Below are 23,436 nucleotides of genomic sequence, written 5' to 3' on the forward strand. Positions count from 1 at the left end.
TGTCCACGTCCGGTAATGTTCTGTACTGTAAGTCACTTTTTACATGCTTTGTTCTTACGGTTTACGTACTGTGTAGGGCGCTGCGGACTCACTGTGGCGACATACTGTATATAAATAAAGGATAATAATAAAATGTTGGACAGTTGGTTAGAAATAAATACACACTACAACATGTGCACAATATCGGCGCATCGTTATAGGCAAATGTCGTGCAGCAGCAGGTCAGGTCCAATCATCCGATGACTTCTCCAATAATAATTGGCCTGGGTGCTACATTCACACTCGAACACTATCGGACCAAGCAGCCGAAAATTGTCTGATTATTGCACAGTGTGTACCTAGCTTAATACAGGCTCTAAATGGAACTTGGATTGGAAATGGTTAACGGTGTTTAAATAAACAAAGCGTGTTCTAGTTCTAACCGTATTGCCCAATGGTATAATATCAGTCTCACTTGTGCTTTGCAATGCCTAGGGCATCAGCTGAAACCTATCAATCTGTTCTTAACCTACCATAATCATTTGGAAGCAAAGATGTTTAACTTGGGTCTGCAAAAGGTCTCCCTGACCCTTACCCTGCCTGGGCAGCATTTGACAAGGGAACAAAATGCCCACTGGAAATTTTGTTCCGGTAACAAAAATTGCAATGACAACATATAACCCGGAGATCGAGAAATGCTGACGTTTCAGTTTGTGTTGTTTTTTTTTTGAAACCCCTGATACCCAATATTGCATCTCCGAGAAAAACCTCAACATCTGCAACGTTCTCAGGCATGCTTATCAGTGCCGTTACATCATCGTGGGTGTTCTGTAGAGCCTGTGATATTATGGGTGGAATATTTTGCTTTATGTATATTTGTAACTATCTGAAGTACCCGGTGTTGCCAGGGTTTAAATCTTCTTCAAGTTAAGTTTTATTATGTGATGTCATCCAAATCCAATCAATGGAAGGCCCAAAACAGGCACCTAGGGTCAAAGTTCTGCCCAGCGTACACCAACAGGAGGTCTGACTGGGACCTAGACCCCCCAGTATGTCTTCTGGGATCCAATGTTACCACTATGTTATGTTTTCATCCAATGGAAGGCCCAGAACAGGCTCTCTGGGTCAAAGCTCTGCCCAGCGAACTCCGCGGTGAGGTCCTACCGGGACCCCAACCATTAGGCATCCCATACCAATTTCCACCACTCTGAAGTTTTCATCCAAATCCATCCAGTGGAAGGCCCAGAACAGGCTCCCCGGGTAAACGTTCTGCCCAGCGTACACCAACGGGAGGTCCGACTGGGACCTCAACCCCCCTAGTATGTCTTCTGAGATCCAATGTTACCACTCTGTGAAGTTCTCATCCAAATTATGTGATGTCGTCCAAATCCATCCCCTGATAACCAATATTGCATTCACTGCAGGATACTATCTACATTGAGCTTGTATCTCCCTGAGTTCATGTGACTACCGGATCTCACCCTAATCCGGTCCTCCCTCTCACATCTTTACCCTTGTATCTCCCATTACTCCCACGCCTTCCCCTCCCCTTACAATGTAAGCTCTCGCGAGCAGGGCCCTCTTCTCCTAGTGTTTCTTCACGCACCTCAGCCTTCTGGTGTATGTTAGCCATATGCCCACATCTGTGATTATGTGTTATTATGTATGTGTTATTATGTATGTGTTATTCGCTCCATCTGCCATGCATGCGCGGCCGTCTGAACGACACCGATGTCGCCTCGCGGGAGCACGCATAGTTAATACACAAGAGACAATCCAGGCCATATGTCAGGCCAATTTGTCATATCGTCCGTGGAATCGTCTAGTGCGTACCCAGCATTACACAAATGTAGGACAAATGTTCATGATCAGCTTTAATTTATCAGCCAGATATATATGAAGGCATATGCTTACTATAATGTACACATACACTACAAACTACTTACACATATGGGGATAAAAATGTATCTAATAGTCGGTGATCAAATTTAATTTGATCACTTTAATGCAAATGGTCATCACACCTTTGGGCCTATATTATATGCAAGGGCTTACAATCATGAAAGCTCTACTATTGGCATAAAATAATTGACATTTGAAATAGCTGGCATAAGCATTGTGAGTTGGACAGTACACTCATGTCTCTCTCTTCTAAATCCTTCTGAAGTCTGTTTATTATATAGATATTTTCTAGCGTAAAAGTGTTGTGTTATTAATTGTTGAGTTGCTGCAGGGAAACCTAAAGCTGGATACACACTAGGTCGACTTGATGGGCGTCACTGGTAAGTATACACACTTACCGATCGACCATTAGACATGTTGCTCTGACATCACAGCTGGGTGGGCATTTGAATTTGCCCGTCCAGCTGGGACCTCAGTCCATACAGCATGTGTACAGGCAGTCGGCGGACCGCCCGTACACACAACCAGATGCGGATATATCGGACATCGGCTGTGCCGCACAGCCAACGCAATATGTCAGTGAATTACGTCATTCATAGACATATCTGACGTACACACCCGATGTGGCGCTAGCGATACATCATTCGATTGAGCAGCCGATATATCGCCCAGTGTGTACACAGCATTCGTCTAAAGGAATCCCATGTGATTGAAAACTGCACTCTAGTAGTGCAGAGACAGATTACTGTATGATACTTCATTATTGATTAGATGAATTTATCATGAAGCCTAATGCTGGGTACAATCCTGAGCGTCACAGCGGCTGGCCGACCCGTCAGTGATTTGACATTGATTGCATTGTAGGTGGTTCGAGTCGGGTCATCCGTACACAACGGCAAATGCGCACAAGATATAGCGCATCTGTCGTGCTGGAAACAATATATCTGTGAATGACATCGTTCAGATATATCGTGTGTACGCATGAGCCGATGGACTGAACAATGTATCACATAATGTGTACCCAGCATAAGACTGTACAAAACTTTTCAAGATCCAAAAAAGTAGGTGAATGAGAGCTAACATCACATTGCCCGCATAGTGGGAACCCTTGTATTCCTTGTCCCCTTTCTAATACCTTAAATTTTACGCAGCTAATGGTTGAATGCAAATTGCATGGAATAGGGGGGAGCGAGTGTACCAAATATTTTTATCTTGGTTTGAGAGTAGTGTACATGGCAGAGATGCATTTACCAGAAATGTGGTTCCATTATAAATTGTTGCAGCGTTGTTAAGCCGGGTACATAAAAGACAATATGTGCACCCCACCAACGCACGGTGCAATGGAACGACATATCGTACGGTCGCTTGATACTGCCAGTGTGCACCCCGCCAACGCACGATACGTCGTTCACCAGCCGCAACCACAAGCATGGAGTCGTTCATCAAATTGACAGATTGAGCAGCATGAAGGCTCATTCTGTCGGTGCGATGAACGACCCAGCGGGAGCGCACATGGTCGCTCATAGTGGGTACACACTTGCCAACATGAACCATGTCGGCCCAATCCGCTGGAACGGGTGACCTATCGTCTAGTGTGTGTCCAGCTTCAGGATTACGCTCCCAGCGAACTCAAAAGCATTTTCAGTATCTAAAGAAGGGAGCATTCTGGGAAATCTAGGTGCATTGCTATAGATGTGTATATGTATAAGTGCTGTCAGATTGTTTTTAGGTTGTCACCAACCTTTCTCGGTGGCCCAACACCAGCCTGGTCTGGACGGATAGTTTGCAGCAGAAATCTGTTTTATAGAATGGTCGGCATTTTTTGCCAATGACTTCTTGTCTGTAACTAGCGCGGGATGTGGGGTCTCATCCATGTTTTGTATATGATCGCTGTCGTGAACGTTTGCTAAGGATCCATTAAATAGCTTTTATCTTGGAGCTATATATTGGGGTCCCGCAGACCGGCTAGGCTGGTGCACTTGTTAGCTTTAAGGGATTTTATCCGGAGCGTAACTACAGTAGTGGAAATTGCGGATTGTCAAAAACTACATAAACACTTTCAGATAATGTGGTTTACAGCGGTTATTTCAGTTCGCCTCAGGTAACATAATTAGAATCTTGATGCAGGGCAGGGGGGGGGGAATACAGGTTGTAACAACAAAGAGCTATGAACATCTGTAATACAGGTTTCTAGCGATAAATGAGATGCTCCCCTGAGGGATCCCCTGAGGGTAGATGCCTGTATAGCTCCACCTGCTTGCATATTTCTCTTCATGTTAGCGAGCAGACAGTCTGCTTCCTCACTGTGTTTATCACACTTGCTTTTTTTCTGTGCTGCACTTTAGCTGATCTTTCTGCTAATATTACCCCTATTGTACGGCTTGTTTTTTTCTGTGTATTTATAGTGTGTTCCTACGTTTTGTTGATGATATACCCATTTGCGTAAATTTTTTTACCTTCATTTTCTTGAGACTACTGCCACAGTTAACAAGAATTCCGCTAATGTCACCCTTGTAAGCTTCCCAGGTGCGATTAAGCTTCTGTCAGGCGTAGTGCTTCTCATTGGTGTAATGCAGTAGTTTACATTGCGTCATCTAGCGAAGAGGTTTCCAGGCTTCATGTTCTCAAGCGTGGAATAGGGTTAAATAGCTGTAGGTCCAATCTAATAAGTAGGTGCATGAAGTGAACCAGTAGACCTATTAATTGATACAACGCTTGGGAAAAGAGACAGATAAACAAATATATAATCCAATCGGGAATACATAGAGTGAGGGGGAGGGAGATGGTCTAATACTCCTCTGAGTATGATCTATCCTCCAAACAGCTAAGTATTTATACATGCGACAAAGTGGTAATTGCAGTTTTGTGCCAGAGGTTATTATTATTATTATTATTATTACCAGTTATTTATATAGCGCACACATATTCCGCAGCGCTTTACAGAGAGAATATTTGGCCATTCACATCAGTCCCTGCCCCAGTGGAGCTTACACTCTATATTCCCTACCACATGCGCACACACAGGTTAATTTTTTTTTTGTGGAGAACCAATTAACCTACCAGTATATTTTTGGAGTGTGGGAGGAAACCGGAGTACCCGGAGGAAACCCACGCAAGCACAGGGAGAATATACAAACTCCACACAGTTAGGGCCATGGTGGGAATTGAACCCATGACCTCATTGCTGTGAGGCAGTAATGCTAACCATTACACCGTCTTGGACGCTCCTGCAATCAGTAATTTATCCTAAGCACAATTATTCATTTACGTCATTGGACCTTTAAAGAAATTGTGTTTATTGACATTGGGAGCTTATACATTGAATATACAGTACATAAGAGTCAAACTGAAGATATTTAGCTACAAGAATAACACGTTTTCTTATGTGCATGGATAACCTTGAAAACCTGGACAGTTAGGGGGCGGGAGGACTGCGTTTGGGAAACCCCAGGCTGGATCGTTAAATGGGTATTTCAGGAAGGAAGGATATAAGTGAATAAATAGTCAAATCCCACCTTGGGCCCCATTGACACAAGTTTAAACATTGTCTAACTAAACTACCTACTGTCATGACGGAACCCGCTTCGTCTTAAACCAAAGTGTAATATTGAGGGTAGAGATGACGGGGTGTGGCAGTCTCGGCTTCGGAACCATTGCGTGTGTTCCAGATGTCACGATTAATAAGACATTTCAAACATCTAAAAAGTAAGAGATGTCCGATCTAAATCTATTTTGCTGAACAAATAGCCAACAATTCCATAAAAAGGTTGGAACCACACTTTTCAGGAGAACTGAGTAGGTTAAAAGTGAAGAGGTCTCAAAACATTATTGTAGCCATCAAAACCCCCAAAGGCGAGCTCTCCTACAATCCTGACATTATCAGAAAGGGTTTTCAATTCCTTTTTTTTTTTTTTTTTTTTATACACTGTAGCTTAGAGTTCACAAACTGGAACTGCTCTGTCCTCCAAAAAGCTGGGTTACTTGTCCTACACACTCCCATTTACTAATGAAACCCGGTGCCGACACCTCGACGGTATGTACTGAGGTTAGGGGGAGGATTAGGGTTCGGCACTACTGGAGTAGGGTTTGGTTTAGGGTGCAGGGGGGGGTGTTAGGCTTAGGCAAATGTGCACAGTTTCAATTCTGTATGCTTTGCTGCTTGAGCTGTCGCTGCCAGTACGATCACGCTTTGGCCATTGCCAGGAGACGTTGGATGTGTCTTGTGCTGTGTGTGATGGAATTACAGAGGAGCGTTACATCACACTTCTTGTGGGTTTTGTCATTTATCAGCTGCAGTGAGACAGCGCAGGTCTGAGAAATGATTCATAGGTGGGAATTTGCATGTTGTGAGTTTAGTTTGCCATTAAGTTATTTTGCTTGGGCTATTTTTGACTTAAGATAATTATAGGACACAATAATGACAGTACAAAGGCCCGATGCATTCATTCTACGAGATGGGATAGATGAGTGCAATTACCGTGATGCAGTTTTTCTTGTTCCAAGAATCACCTCTCAGTAATAGGTCATCTGCACTACATATTTTAGGAGGCATTTATAGACTTGTCGGGTTTAGGGAAAGTATTCCTTCATAAAATTAGGCTATATTCATTTATTCGGAAGGCAGCACTCGGGAATTTACATCAAATACAGGCAGCAAGTTACATCAACATTTCAAAGTTTGTTAACTTCGTCATCAGCATCCTGATGACAAAGTAAATAAACTTCGAAACATTGATGGAACTTGCTGCTTGTACTTGACGTAGGTCCCTGAGTGCCGCCTTCCGAGATATCTATGTTGGGCTCCGTTTGTGGGCACCTAAGGAGGGCACCAGGCCATCGTATTTGGCATACTGGAGTGCTGCCATATTGTATTAAGATAGATAGATAGATATAACACATGTGCACAAGTAATCGTGCAGCATGTACCTAATTTCTCTTATTATTTTCATTTACAACAGATCTGGACAAACCCAAGGAGACGCGATGGCCATACCTTATAACTAGGGATGTGCAGGCTCGGATAGGTTCGAGTTTGCACGTTGAGTTCGGATTTTTCCCTCCAAAAAAACGGAACTCAGAAAGAGGCTAAACGTCATCTTACATGGACGAACATCATCATTCCTGGACAAAAGTCCAGGAATGATGATGTTCGACCATGTAAGATGACGTTTAGCCTCTTTCTGAGTTCCGTTTTTATGGAGGGAAAAATCCGAACTCAACGTGCAAACTCGAACCTATCCGAGCCTGCACATCCCTACTTATAACTATCTACATCGTGTATTTAACATATTAGGATATTCTATGTAGCTCTGATGGGTTCTTCCTGGCTCATGCAGAAACCAGAAAGGAAGTGAAGATAAACTTCACAACAGGCGCTTAACCTGGGCAATTTTTCCACAGCAGCTGTAGTAAATGAGTTTAGCCACACTCAGTAATATGCAAAAGATAGATAATTACAGCGCTATGAGAACTGAAAATTAACCAGATGAAGTGCAATCAAGGTTAAAATACAATGATTTAATAGTAATAAAATTGATAATCATGGAATATATGTATATGCCAATAATAAACGCTACCCCTGCACATGCGGTATACAAATGGAAAGATTTATAAATATATTCTCTGGAACTCCTTAGGATGACAGTGGTAAGATATTCAATGTTCCAAATGGGTAAGTCTCTAACCAAACTCACGATGATAGGGATCCGCAGTGAACTAGAGCGACATCATGTTCTGATGGTGTCCCTTGGAGTGGTGAAACTTAACAATCCAAATGGTGTTTCAAATGTGATGATATACGTCCATCTGTCCCTTGGAGATTGCCCAAACAGGTAAGTATGGTCCACTGAGTCCGTTCCAGGGAGATTTTCTATTATTGTGCCTCTGACTGGTGTGCATATTACCAGTCAGAGGCACAATAATAGAAAATCTCCCTGGAACGGACTCCGTGGACCATACTTACCTGTTTGGGCAATCTCCAAGGGACAGATGGACGTATATCATCACATTTGAAACACCATTTGGATTGTTAAGTTTCACCACTCCAAGGGACACCATCAGAGCATGATGTCGCTCTAGTTCACTGCGGATCCCTACTATCGTGAGTTTGGTTAGAGACTTACCCATTTGGAACATTGAATATCTTACCACTGTCATCCTAAGGAGTTCCAGAGAATATATTTATAAATCTTTCCATTTGTATACCGCATGTGCAGGGGTAGCGTTTATTATTGGCATATACATATATTCCATGATTATCAATTTTATTACTATTAAATCATTGTATTTTAACCTTGATTGCACTTCATCTGGTTAATTTTCAGTTCTCATAGCGCTGTAATTATCTATCTTCCTGGCTCATTCCTGTCTCCTTTTTTTCCCCACCATTGTATTAAAATGATCAGTAATCCTAAAGATAATTACACGAATAGTGCTGTACTAGACTTATCTGGGTCCAATGGAAGCGTATAGAACCGTCGGGTGAAGATCTATATAACTGGTTATTTCTGCTTCATTGTGAGGGCAGATTTCTGTGGAGCTGAGGTCTTGGTGGGCTTGTGTGGACTGAAGTCTTACAGAAGACCATGCACCCACCAACATTCAGAAAGCAAGTGCAGGTATGAAATAGATCGCTACACCCACAGTCCCTACTGAGTACAATTGTTCGTCCTGTGTTAGTGTAACCTGGCCTGTAGCTATAATATTAATGTCATTGGTGTCTGATCCTTGTATTATTAGTTTCTGGATGTGAAAGAGTTCCAGTATCAACCGACCTTCTCAGGAGAGGTACTTTGCATCCTGTGTGATGTCATTTGGGAAGTATCTAAATTAGCCGGCCAAATATTCTCCTCCTCACATCCTCCAGCGTTTCACAATCTTGTGTCCCAGAAATATGTTGCAGGTCCAGACTAACCTGTTTGAATGTGTAATGGAGAATATTAGAGCACAGGCATCTATAAGCTATTGGCTATTCCCCTGTTGTCAGTGTCTGGCTAATGGTGCATACACACGGTCAGATTTTCCTTCAGATATGAACGATAACTATTTTAAAAATCGTTCATATCTGAAGGAAAATCTGACATACGAGCCTTCAACAATGAATTATGCGTGTTCCCGATGGTCAGATAACGATATCTGACATCGATGTGTTTGCAGTCAGTTTTGGTCGATTTCAGTCCTTTTAATGCAGTCAACAATCGTTCAAATCGTTTGTAAAATCGTTCATATCGTTTGTAAAGTTGTTCAGTCGTTCATCTGTCAAATCTGACCGTGTGCATGCACCATAAGAGGTTTTGTTTGACCTCTAGTTCTTCTATGCACATGAAAGAAACTAGAGCGTGGTTCTTGTCAGTCCACCATAGTGGGAATAATGTCCAGTGGGATCCTGGGAAATACTTTGCTACTTACTGATGATACATTATAATGGAGCATACACACGGTCAGATTTGTCAGACTTGTCAGATGAACGATTTGAACGATTTTACCAAAGTTTTGAACGATTTGAACGATTTTTGACTGCATTAAAATGAATGGAATCGTCCAAGTCTGGCTGCAAACACATCAGATGTCAGATATCGTTATCTGACAAACGGGAACGCGCATCGTTGATCGTCCATCGTTCAGGCATGTCAGATATGTCAGATTTTCCTTCAGATATGAACGACTGAACGATTTTTAAATCGTTATCGTTCATATCTGAAGGAAAAATCTGACCGTGTGTATGCACCATAAAGGCTATGGCCCAAATGTATAATTGGCACTAATTTGCTGGTCTCAGTGCAATTCTGGAGATACTGCAGCAAGATTTAAAGCAACAGTTCGTCAAAGACAAAAGCTGGCCACACACTAGACCAACTTACATCCAACCAGCCAACTTGTTGATTGGTTGGAATGAAAATCTGGTAACGTATGGGAGTAACTGATGATCAGCAATTTGCTCCTAAATGCCAGAAAGCAGATGAAAACGGTCGTTGGACAAGTTTGTTAAATGTTTGATCTAAACTATTTGTTCAAACAGTTTTGGTCCATTTTCCAGCATTTGGGAACAAATTGCTGATTGTATTCCTTACCAGATTTTCATTCCAACCAATCAACTAGTTGGCTGGTTTGACAGATAATCTTTAGATGTGTACCCAGCTAAAGCCCAGTTGTTTTAGCCTTAATACGAAGTGTCTCTTTAAATCTAGCAGATATATTGCTGTAATCACACCAGGACAAGCAAATCGGAGCCTAATACATTTGGGCCAATGGCTGATGACAACACCTGTACAACTTATAGGGCGAGATGTACCAAGCCTTGGAAAGTGATAAAGTGGAGAATGATAAAGTACCAGTCAATCAGTTCTTGTCATTTTTCAAACACAGCCTGTAAACTGACAGGATAAATAAATAATATAGAAACCATCATTATCTATATAAAGGGATGATGGACGGTCCATCGTACCTTTTGTGTAGATAGCGATGGCTTCTATATTATTTATCTTGTGACCATTAATAGGGACTGACTATCCCTTTTCCAGCTGCTGGATTAATAGGGTGTTAGTAATTTATTATTGTAAACTGACCGGAGCTGATTAGTTGGTACTTAATCAACCTCCAAGGCTTAGTACATCTGCCCCCATAGCATGAAAACATTTCAACCATTTCTAAGTAATGACTCCTGAGTCAAAAATGGAATCAAATAGAATGGTGATTATAAAAATGAATTGGGACCAAGGGCATTTGGAGAATCAATTTTTTTTTTTTTTTTTTTTTGATAATTAGATTTATGTATGGGAATTTCCCCTAAGCCCCCCCCCCCATCAAATATATGTATTTCTCCCAGTAGATGATGTAAGGATAATTGGTGTTTGGATAATTACAGCTCTGCAATATCTAAAATTTTAGGCTACATTTAAATTCTTATAAAAGTCTCTGACGAATATTGAACCTAGTTTTGACCCTAATTTCAATAATAAGATTAAGCAGAGTAAAAACTGATACATCTAAGCTTAGTTTCTGCAAATAAACTAAACATGCCGCATCCAGCCCTGCAGCGAGCATGAGATCCGGTCATTTGGCAGTCAGTCTGAGTGGCTGGATAACGTCCTGAGTTGATGGTGATGTTATTGTGGTTGGAATTAAGGGCCTGATTCAGCCAGGACCGCAGTCGCTTATACGCACGCAACGGGCCAGTTGTTGCGTTCTGCGCATGCCTACGCATCACAGTGCGCATGTGGGAACCAGCTGCTGCGATCGGAATTGCGATCGCAGTGAAGTTGCAGACCCATCTTTGAGTGATTGACAGGAAGCGCCGTTTGTGGGTGGGGATGGGGGGGAGGGGGGTCAGGCGACCGCAGGCGTGCCAGTGTGGTTCAACGCATGGGCGTGCATAAATTATCCACTGCAATACCAGACGCAGCCTGAGGCCTCATAGCGTGCGCTGAAGTTAGCAATTCCTGAGTTCCTGACCTGCCTTAACGGTGCGTATGGGTCCGATATTACCGATTGTTTCGCTATGTTGCCAAAGAATACGGATGTGAGTAAGGGGAAGTGGGCGTCCTTGTGTTAGGCAATGCGAACATTTACATATCACTGTTGATATTAGTAACTGCGTTGCGTGTGTGTAAGCAGAATAGCGATTCTTGCTCAATCGGGCCCTAAGTGTATAAAGTGTAAACCATCCAATGTCCAACCTTATATTATCAACATGCAGAATAAATATTTTTGTCAATGCATTTTTATGCAGAAACTAGTTTCTGCATCATTTTCTGAAAACACTGGCTTGATCCCTATGCCCCATAGTGATTAGTGCTAGACAGGATACCTTGCAGATGTAGTGGTCACCAGCAGGGTCGGACTGGCCCACAGGGGTACAGGGGAAATCCTCGGTGGGCCCTACTGCTTGAGGGCCCCGCCCCCTCCTCTAGGGGTGAAGCAGGGTTCATAGATGAACTTGGGTGCTTGATTTGTTTCTATGGAAACTACATTAAGATTATCCCACGTGTCAATAAAAGTGGGTGGTGCTGACACACCCCAGTCTCCTGTTTTATAAAGGGGCCCCGTTCTTGCATTTCCTCTCTAATGGTTGGCCAGGTCCATCTGCTGTGACTAGCCACACCCTCTTTGGTGGCTGGCCACACCCCTTAAGCTTGGGCCCCTACCATTGTATTTCCTGGTGAGCCCTTCATGCCCCAGTCCGACACTGGTCACCAGTGACGTCAGTAGAACATCACAACTGCAAGTATACTATAACCTACGCTAATAATGTTCTTTATCTTTAGCTATATTACCCATAGAACTCCTTGGGATCAATTCATTTATTCATTTCCTAATTACACGCCCATGAGACGGCCTTTTTTTTTTTCCCCATTCACTTCACGCCACTTCCAAGGAACGCCAATGTCTGTTCGCCACTATCTCAAATGGGTGCAATTGCGTAGGCAACAGCGATCTCTGCATATACTCAGTGGTACGTACGCAGGTGCCGAAGGGGCTCCCCTGACTTTTTTTTGCGCATGCGCAGTAGCACAAGATTGCTCGACTGCGCAAACATCGATGTTAACCGTTAGTGAACAAAGTGCATGAGATTTGGACACAAGCGGATTTACGCCATATAAAAGTGGCCGGCCAAAAATCAAGGTCATGGTTTATTTGGTTTTGGGTAACTAAATCGGAGAAATAACATAACAGATAAATAACAGAGAACTCTTTATTTCTAGGTCGGTCCTGGCATTCATGTGCCACCTGTTGACAAACCAGTAATTGTGCTGGGCCTACATCCCATTATGAAGCTATATACAGAGTCTGTAGAGTGTCATGACTCTGCAGTGCTCCTGCGGGAGGTTAGGCCAGACTCCAGAGCTCGTTTTCTGCAGCGCTGATCTCTGGTGGTATTCTGCTGCTTCTAATCTCTGCAGAGCAATTCCGTCTCTAGGGGAAAGGTTACTAAAGGACATTTCTCTCTACCAGCCTTTCTTCAGTTCTGCTTTGGTTACCAGAATGTTAAACAGAAAAGCACAATGCAGTCGGCCTGCTTTTATTACTGCCAACAGGCTCTGCGAATCGTACCTTACACTCAACACGTGACATCAGGAGGGTGTATGAATATGCCTGTAATTGTGTTAGTGCTACCACTCTGCAAGTTAGTGCTGCCTGTTCTCAGCCATTTTAGGCTCCAGTACGCTGTCCTGGTTGCTCTTTATAGATTCAGGCACCATTTCTGGAAGGCATATATAATAATGTATTCCACAATCTTCCAAATGTCTGCAATTCTGACACATTTTTTTTTAAACTGTTACGTTGTATTTTATGTAACGAATGCTGGGCATACACTGGTTATATATCGGCTGGACCAGACGATGATCAGTTGATGGGGCCGATAACTGAATAGTGTTATGCTGAAACCGAACAGTAATTATCGGTCTATCGGACATGCCGAAATCGTCCAGCATGTCCGAAAGATCCTATAATTGGTCGGCCGTGTCTGGCAGTTTAGGCACTGCTGCAGCCCACCGATGGGGAAATGTTTCCTCCCCAGGAGATGCAGATATTGTGGCCTTACACACTGTGATATATCTCCTAGTATGGCTACGATATGTGATGGGTGTCAGGCTGTTGGATAACATGTCTTTCAGTCCGACAGACATTTTATCTCAGTGTATGCCCGGCATTATATATAAGGCAACTTGCATTGAGCACTTGTCAACCTGCCCGGCTCCGGAGGTCTGCAGGAAGAGACCTCCTGGAGTGCTAAACAGCTCTCCCAGAGCGACTCCGAAGAATCCCCTGCCGCTGGCTGAAAAGGTATGTCCATAGAGGGAGGAGGGAGCTGGGGGGCGGCAGTGCAGCACAGAGCGCACTGCCGTCCTGATACGGCGCTGGTAAACAGGCTTCCCTGGTCGATATCGACCAGCTCTGCCTGCTTGCATAGACGATGGTAGTTCGTCGTCAACGACCATACGTGGACGCGCATCGTCCATCGTATGGTCGTTAGCAGGGCCCAGAAACTGTCAGATTTTAACGACAGGATCGTTATCGTTGATATCTGACAGGTTATCATACCATGTGTACGGGCCATTACTGTAACCTGCCATTTGCTACAGTTTGACCCCACACATGGATGGCCAAACTGCACTCTTTTCTTTTACTGGCATGAGGCCGAAGAACTGCATTGAGTAGTTCTCTCATAGACCGGTGGTTCTCATCTCCAACCCTCAAGTACCCCCAGTAGGTCATGCTTTGAGGATTTTTGGTCTTTGGTTGAATTAAATTATTTTGCCGGGTCAGTAATTATCCTACTAGTTTCCAATGTATGATTAAAGAAATCCACAAAACGTGACCTGTTGGTGGTACTTGGACAGGACTTGAGAACCCCTGTCATAGACTTCACATCAGAAATGGCTTACAATTTGTGTGTGTATGCAGATGTAAGTTTTTCATTGCTGGTCAATGTGCACAGAATAAAACAGGGGCACTCATCAATTGCTATAATCTGGTAAATTCTAGACTACTTACACAAACCCTACACCTACAGCCCTCCTAAAAGCCCTACATAGATTCCCCTTCCCCTTTAGAACCCAATTCAAACTCCCCACGCTTACTTACAAAGTTCTGGCCCAATCCTCTCCCATTTACATCTCAGACCTTATCTCCCTTCACAATCCTGCCTGCCCACTTCGCTCTACATATGAATGTCGTCTTTCCACCCAATTGATTTCTTCCTCCAAGACTTTGCCCGTGCTGCTCCTTTCCTCTGGAATTCTCTCCCTCTCCCTATCAAGCTCTCCACCTCTCTACAAAGCTTCAAACGGGCTATCAAGACCCCATTTCTTTTATCAAAGCCATCCAGCTGACAGCCTAACCCACTGCCCCATGCTCCTTGCTCACGGTCTCTCCCCTCTGTGTCACCCATATCTGACTGCCCCTCCCTTGTAGACTGTAAGCTGTCACGAGCAGGGCCCTCTTCCCTCATGTGCTTTGCCTTTCACTTAAACCATAATGTTCTCCCCACTGTCTACAATGGCACCTATCCCTTGCCCTTGGGTTCTATGACAGCTGATGTAGCAATGTCTGTCAACCTTGTCCATATCCTGCAATGTTCTTCTCTACCATAGTGATTTTGTACTTGTTTTGTTCATACTATTTATGTCTATGTAGCTTGTGAGGTGCTGCGGACCCCTTGTGGCACCATATAAATAAAGCATATTAATAATAATAAGTGGACGGGGCTTGTGTTTTTAGTACAGACAAGCACAAATGTATCCATACGATTAGTGACTTTCATTTCTAAGCAGATACATTTTCAAGCCATTCCATGTTCCTTCTGTCAAACAGACGTGTGTGTGTGTGTGTGTGTGTGTGTGATATCTTCCCCAGCCATCAGGACACCACTTAGTGTAAGCTCTTTAGACCAAGCTTATGATACCCTCTAATATTGGCTCTCCTGTGTACAGTGGGCCTGATTCAGTGCCGCTTGTAAGCGGCCGCTCGTTCGTTCCGAGCGATGTTTGCACAACTGCGCATGCGTACGGATCGTAATACGCATGCGCGAACCAGTCAGTGCGGCCGAAAATCGTTTGTTCGCAAATAGTGAATGCCTGCTATTTTGAGTGACAGGGGGAGGCGTATGTGGGTGGTAACAGGGGAAGGTGCTTGAAAACGGGGAGTGGAGATCAGAACGCAGGCGTGCTTAAAGGTCAAAACAGGCGTTTTATGGGTGTGCATAATTAATACAGCAGCGTCATTGATCACGTCACTGGGTTATTTTATAGTCAGAACTGCTCGCAAGATTGCGGTAGGAAAAACCAACCACAAGAATAGCGAGCAGTTCATACGCTGGCCGATGTACTAGATTAATCTAATAAATAGCGGACACGACGTAGGATGCGAGCGGCCAGAGGGCGTAGTTATCCAAAAAACGACCGCATGTTTGGTTCGTCCGTTCAGACCTAGAGGCGTGAACAGACCGCAAAGAGCGAACGGTTCATTTGAATAGCCAGCCCCTTTTTTCTGAACGAGCGAGCGCTAATAGCGTCCGGCTCTGAATGAGGTCCTGTGTACAGTATTTGCATGATTACAAAGATCTTTTATTGAGTCTTTCTTCATTCATTGTCTGTTTGTGGGTTATGCTGGCAAATAACTGAGGAAGGAGAATTATTCAGGTCATTAGTCATTCTTGATTATCACATTGTGTAATTCCTGTGTGACTTGCAGTCATGTTGTGTTTCTGCTGAGTAGACTGTGGGACTATAACGTCTAAAATTGAGGCCTTGTTGTGCTCTGAGCCCTGTCCTCACTTATTCATGTGGTAACAGGATTCTAGCCTTCCATTACCTCTAATGTATTGACTTAAGGTGGGTACACACCTGACAGATATATCTGCAGATCGAGTGATCTGCAGATGATGGTCGTTCATACACACTGAAAGTCCATCATCTGCTTATGCCATTGGGTCCCGGGGGGCCAGTGGCCGGGACCCGGTGGGCGGGTCAGGGGCGTGTCCCACCACCTCCTCTGCAGACATATCTGTCCATTGGCTGTGCAGCACAGCCAATGCGATATGTTGGTGAATGGCGACGTTCACCGACATATAGCGGGTGCACACTGGCCGACGTGCAGCACATATATTGGCCGATAAATTGATCGGCCAATGTATCTGTCAGTGTGTACCCAGCATTAGAGTAGTCACCAACAGATATTATTGTTATTCCTCACATCCTAGATTGTAAGCTCATTTGGTCAGTGCCGAGTTTACCTTCTCTTTTGTCATTTTGTATCATTATCTCTCCAATGTATAGTGCTGGGTAACATATTGCTACGCTGTAAAGGGCCAGGATAGTTTTATACTAGTGAATAGGTGGCAATAGGTCCACATACCCCCCCAGCTCCTTCCTGCTTTATTGTCCTATTGGTTTGTTTGAGCTTGCAGGTCGGCCCTGGAGCACAGCCGATGCCGATATATCTGACCATCAGGCTGTGTGTACGAGCGACCCGCTGACCGTTCATACACTGGCTGCAGGAACCACCAACACTGACCTCTCAACTGGGCGGGCAAATGTAAATGCCCGCCCACTTGTGATGTCAGCCTAGCACATTGAGTAGCCGATTGGTAAGTGTGTATAGCTTACCAATTGGCCGCTCTGACGGTGGATCAGTCTGCTAACTGATCTGTCGTGTAAAAGGGCCCATACACTAGCGATGGAATGCCGCAATCGTGAAACCCGAAACATGTTGGATTTCACTGATTTGACAATCGTGATCAAAATATGACCATGATTTGCAAAACAGTGACATTTAACATAGAGAATTTCACCTATCCTCCGACGGATCGCGGAACATCGATGGGAGCCAGTCGGAATTTCTGACTGGTGGATCAGTGCTTCCGATCGCAGGATCGCGCAACCTGTCGGTACGTGTATGGAGGCCTTCAGTGTGTACCCAGCATAACCGTGCATGTTTTACAGATCTCCTCAGTATCACAATGGAAATCATTAGCACCACCTGTCGGTCTTTAGAAATATGTCTGCCATTAATGAATGCATCTGTGCACCCACCAGGAGATCTGTTAAATGTACACTGTAAAGGCCCCCATACAACAGCAATCGATTGTGGCAACTCTGCGTTTTGCAGATGATTGTATAGAAAAATCTGCAATGTATGGGCTTCACAGATCGCAGATTGCAACCAAAAAGTGATTGGAATTGTTAAATCAGATTGTCCAACATGTTGGATTTCACAGATGGATTGGGGCTGTAGATTGCTAGTGTATGGCAACCAATTAGCAGATTGGCAGGCCGTTACTAGTAAATGGATGGTCCTTTCAAGATTGAAAGATCTGTATTTGCTGAAATCGATCTGCAAATCACTGAAACATCTGTAATGTATGGGTGCAGATTGCTAGATTGGGAAAGCCTAAAATTGAGCAACCAATCTTCAAATGATTCAGTTGTGGTTTTCTGATTGCTAATGTATGGGGGCCTTGAGGGGCAGGGACGGCGCCACCATCAGACAGTTTTAGGCAGCTGCCTAATGTCACCGGCCACTGGAGAGTGCCGCCCATAATGACAGGCAGAGGCAGTGTCCTACTAATGACCACGTGTGAAGTCAGCGCTGCGGCACTTGGAAAGCCAGTCGTGGCCGCTGCTTTGTCAGTGAAACCCCTTTTACACCAGAGCTAAAACCCGGGTTATTGCAGCTCCTTGGTGTAAAAGGGGACAGGGTTGGATTCCAGGGTAGAGTGACCCGGCAATACAACCCAGGTAACTTGCAGGGTTTAACACGGGAATGACCTGTGAAACCCTGCAGTGTAAACTGCGCCATCCGGGTCACGATGACCTGGAGCGCTCCGCATGCCTGCCGACTGGCTGGCTTCAGTGGCGCTTTGAGATTGTCATCTCCAAGCGTACACTTCCACGCCGGAAGAGCCGGGTCACTGCAGACCCGGCTCCAGTGTGAATGGTGCCAATTTAGGAATATCCTGGGTAGGCGCCGGCTAAATTCTGGGTCTGATCCGGTTTGGAACCCTGTTCCAGCCTCCGGGTGAGACCTGGAATTTAGGTATAAGAACGGTATGACTGAGACAGTGCTGCACACGGTTTCCTCACTCCCCGGCCCCTGCAGCCACAGCGTCCGGCGTGTTCAGTCAGGCTGCCTACTGTGTCAGTGTCCCCACGGACGTCACGTGCCGCCCGCAGCGGTCAAGCCAATGAATCAATCGCCCGCTCCCTAGGCTGCCTCTTACTGCCCCCTTTGCTCGAGGAGAAGGGAATGGATGCAGCCCAGGTGGGTAGGAACGAGAGCTGCCTGCAGTGGAATAAAATAAGTATGTAATTATATATAAAATATATATATAAATATTAACAAGCACTGTATTTTGTGTGTGTGTGTGTCAGTAAGTGTAGTGGCGCTCTAGACAGTATGTATGTATATATATTATATTGTGTGTATATATGTGTATATTAGCGTTCCTGCTAGGCTGTTGTAGCGGGGCGCGGCGCCCTGCCCTCCTTCTGCCCTCCCGCGGGACACTGCCCTTCTGGAGGGCAGTGTCCCGCGGGTGGACAAACATGCGGTGACCTGGGCCGGAGAATAGACGCCGGGCGCATGCGGTGACCTGGGCCGGAGAATAGACGCCGGGCACGCCCCCAAGTATGACGAAAAGGGGACGCGTCTTATAGACACGCCCCCTTTTCATAACCACGCCCTCTTTTCGGGTGCACGCGCGCCTTCGGCGCGCACACAAGATTGCCCTCTCTAGCTCCGGCGCCCTGCCCTATATATACTGTCTACAGTGCCATTACACTTACTAACACAACACACATTTTGTGGGGGGGAGGCCAATAGGCTGAAGTTCTGCCTAGGGTGCCGGGAAATCTTGCACCAGCCCTGTTTAGGGGTCCCTGAGGAATGGAGTTGGGAAACACTGCTGTGTAGAGACATAGGAGTTATTACATAGTAGTTGATTCTATTGGTTTAGTATATTTTCTATTGTATCCAGGTGATATTCATGTGATCACTTACATTATTGTTTTATGCATTAGTTACATTTAATATACAGTATGTATTGTTTTTCAATATAAAGGTCTACCTTTAATGTAATATTCATGATGTGCTCTACTTTAGTCATTTGCTATGATTAATGTGCATATTTCATATTTGTAAAGTTATTACTACTTCTTAAATTTTCTATATAAATTTCCCTTTCATTTATTTGGAAGTCCTTATCATAGTGATAGAGTGATTGTGATACCATTTGCAATATAATTGAATACATCTAGATATTCACACCTGCAAGCCTTAATTTTTATTGCTCTATAAATAGTCGGGGATAATAATAAAACTCTTCTGCAACCTTTGATACAATTTGCTTTAGGTTTCTGTGTGCTTCAGCCCTGTCTTTAGATCTGTTTCCTGCATACAATTTATATTCAATGCAAAAAGCACAATGATGATGCGCTTTCATCGATAAAAGTTGCAGGAGGTCGTCTGCAAGCCAGTATATTAAAGTTGTCTGAATGTTACAAACCACTTAAGACCCAATGTTCTAAAAATATCCGTATTTTTCACAAACAGAATAGCGCTGTTTGGCATTGTGGAGTGACCATAAAAAGTTGAGTCTTTGGTTGTTCTTGTATAGTTATCCAAACAGAAAACTGGACTTGTCAGGATTGCCGTTTGGATGTTTCATTGAATCTTCAAGTGATCAGAACCTAAACGTGACATTTCTGCACATGTTAATGCACAAGGACAATTTACAAACGTGTGAAACAAGCGTGTGTTTGTGCAAACGATTTTAAACCATCAGACCAGGGGCGTAGCTAAGGGTTTTGGTGCCCAGGGCAAATTGAAAAACTGCCCCCCCCCAATTTATGACCCTGGTCTACTGCCCAGGGTCCCTCACCGGAGCACGTGCCTAATGCCTGCCTATCAGTGCCACAGGCCTAAGGCCTGATTACCCCCATGGGCCTAGAGCCCAACAACCTGGTGGTCTAGGAGGGATTAATGATGAGAAGGCCTCATAAAGGGCCTACCTGTCTGGTGGGAGAGGCTGCAATTATGAGCTTCATTTGCTTTTTTACTTTCCCACCAATTCAGCATTCTTCTGCCGCTGGCCCGTCCTGACTATTGGAGCTCTTTTCTCTTGAGCCTGACCTCTTCCGCGGCCGAATGAGCTCTTCACGCGACGTCCTTCGCCCGCTGATGCCGAACTAGCTCTTCCGCCTGGTGGCATCTGATGTCAGGCGCTGCTGGTTGGGCCAGCCATGGCAAGCTATTACAGGCTTGCTGCGGCCGCTTTATATTGGCTGCCGGTTCGCAAGCTATGTTTGGATCGCCATGATTTAGTCCGACTAATGAAATCCGACTAAAGTGCTGGCCGCGAGGCTGTTTGCCTGCCTATCACGGCGCTAACAGCATCGCGGCTGGCACTTTAGTCGGAGAATGCCGGTTCTTATGACTAAACACCCTGCTTAAGTCGCGAGAACCGACATTCTCCGACTTAAGTGCTTCTAGTTAGACTAGCATTGCTATGAATTGAATAGCTCAGGGAGCTCTCTTCTGGCACTATGCAACCCCCGGTGAATTCAATCGTCCCCCAGTGTCTCAGGCCCTCATTCAGAGTCGATGGCAAGAAGCGATCGCTCTCTCTGAATGAGGGCGGGCACTTCTTGTTTAGAAGTGCTGCCTCCAGGTCGCAAGCTAAGCTATGGGTGACCACCCACAGCTTAGCTTACGATCAGGATGGTGGTCGCGATGGTCATCACCATCGCGACCATCGGGGCTTACGACCAGACCCTAAGGTTGGGTCTGGGCTCTCGTAAGCCCCAGGGAACTTCCTGCTCTGTTTGAGCAGGAAGTTTCCCACTGACATCATCAATGATGTCAGTGGGGCCGCCCCCAAACGGCAAGCGTTCCGACTGGAACGCCTCCGTTTGGCCGAGCACGCCCCCGGCCCGCCCAGCAAACGGGGCGAGCTGTCACTCAACATCGACAGCTCGCCCCGTCTGCTTCGAGACCCCTAGCGATGGAGCGCCCGTCGCTAGCCGGGTCTCGCGCATGCGCACAATGGAGTCTGCTCCCTCGTGCGCATGCTCTGTGGGGACCATCGACCCGGTTGCGAGCGCATCGGTGCTTGTGACCGGGTCTGAATGAGACCCTCAGTCCTTTATATCAATAATTGACAACCTGATATACTCCAGGGGCTGCACTGTGAGTCCTTCTGATCTGAAAAATAACCAAATATTAGCCTTAATCTCAGTAATGTATTAAAATAGTACACTTAATCAAAGCAAGAGACATCTATCTGTAATAACTCATTAGCGGGCCTTTAAAACGGGTTGGGTATGGGATGCCGGTGCTCAGGATCTTAATGCCGGCATCCTGTCTGCTGGTAAGTACCCTAACCATAACTCCCCCTCCCCCCTGCAGTCTAAACCAAACCTCCCTCCCCCTCGCAGTTTGATCTTAACCCTCCCCCTAGTGCCTAACCCTAACTCTAACCCTCCCTATCACAGCCTAACCCTCCCCCTAGTGCCTAACCCTAACTATAACCCTCCCTCTCACAGCCTAACCCTCCCCCTAGTGCCTAACACTAACTCTCCCACTCGCAGCCTAACCCAAACCTTCCCCTTAACCCCAATACTTGCCGTCGGGATGTTGGCACCGGCATCCCGACCACCGGGATATCAACTACGTCCCCTTTAAAACAAGTCTTACAATCTATAACGAACGGGATGTAGTTATCATATCGGCAGACGGCATGCCACCAGTCTGAATCCCGATGCTGAAAGTCCGACACGGGACTTAAGATAGGCGTCGAAATACAGACGCCTATCTTAATACCGACGCCGGAATCCAAAAGGACGGCAACCCGTACGAGGTACATCTTGGGCGCCCTTAGCTGATAGCCGCGGGAAGGGGGGGGGGGGAGTGTTAAGTTGAAACAGCGTGGCGGGGTTAGGGTTAGGTTTGTTTTGGGGGGGAGGGTTAGGCACGAAGGGGGAAACTTAGGTTTAGGAACTAACGGGGAGGGTTAGGCTACAAAAAGAAAGGGATGGGGGGAGGGTAAGTATACTTAACCGACCCCTGTCGGGATACCAACCATCGGGATGCCACTGTCTGTATTATGGCAGGAGGCATCCCGAGAGCCGGCCTTGCATACCGATTCCTAACTAACAAATCTAGCTATAAAGCACTAAGGAACTGGGGGCTGCAGGCGAAGGTCCCCGAATGCCCATCACTGCCTTATTCTAACAACCATGGTCTCATCTCAGCAGCTGAGAGTTTGGTATGGGCAGAGTCTTCCCCTGGCTGGCTTTATGGTGCAGTCTGCAAATAGAAAGTATGGTGGTAGCTCACATCAGCTTGATGATATTGCTCAGGTGCTTGTAAAGGGCTGGGTTTATACTGAACCACAGAAAAAGGAAGATTCCCTCCAGCACCCTGCAGCAATATTAGGAAAAATACTTGAATCCTTCATGATAATAGAAATTCAGCTGTATTGGTTGCATACATTTGCAAATATTTGATTTGGATGTGCTGGTCCTTGTAGTGCCATTTGGAGGTTTTTGGGGTATCTCCTAGGTGAGTCAGCTCCCAGCTTATACATGTGCTGTTATCATGCAGTACATTATTTGTAATTATATGACCCAGAGTGGGTGCTACTATTTTGTAGCAATAATTAATTTGAGGTGGGCGTGGGGCCCCCGGTGTGGATCTGGCTGGGTCTTTTTTCAGGGCATCACCACTTAATTCACATAGATATTTTTTCATCACCTTTCCATTTGTTTATTATTTATGTAATTTTAATTATTTCTTATTATATTAACACTTATTGATTATCTTGACACATCTATACTTTACACTTCACTATCACCTTTCTTCCATTTTTCGTGTGATGCCCTGGGGAGTGGTCCTTGGCTGGATTCTTTTGGACTGCCCTGCACCTCGGACATGAACCCCTTAATGTTAGGGACGCCGGTATAGAGGAGCCTTGACGCTGGCCCGGCGCTTTATCATATATTTGCAAATGTATGTAACTAATACCTCTGAATTTCCATTATCATGTAGGATTCAAGT

General features: G+C 45.1%; 1 protein-coding gene across 1 annotated transcript in view; it reads left to right on the forward strand.

Annotated features, from left to right (window-relative positions):
• ABCD1 (ATP binding cassette subfamily D member 1) overlaps nucleotides 1-23,436 on the forward strand; it is a 92,173-nt gene that overhangs the window by 19,493 nt on the left and 49,244 nt on the right. The window lies entirely within an intron of this gene.

Source organism: Taudactylus pleione, unplaced genomic scaffold, assembly GCF_031769625.1.
Source record: "Taudactylus pleione unplaced genomic scaffold, aTauple2 ptg000579l, whole genome shotgun sequence".
Taxonomy (NCBI): domain Eukaryota; kingdom Metazoa; phylum Chordata; class Amphibia; order Anura; family Myobatrachidae; genus Taudactylus; species Taudactylus pleione.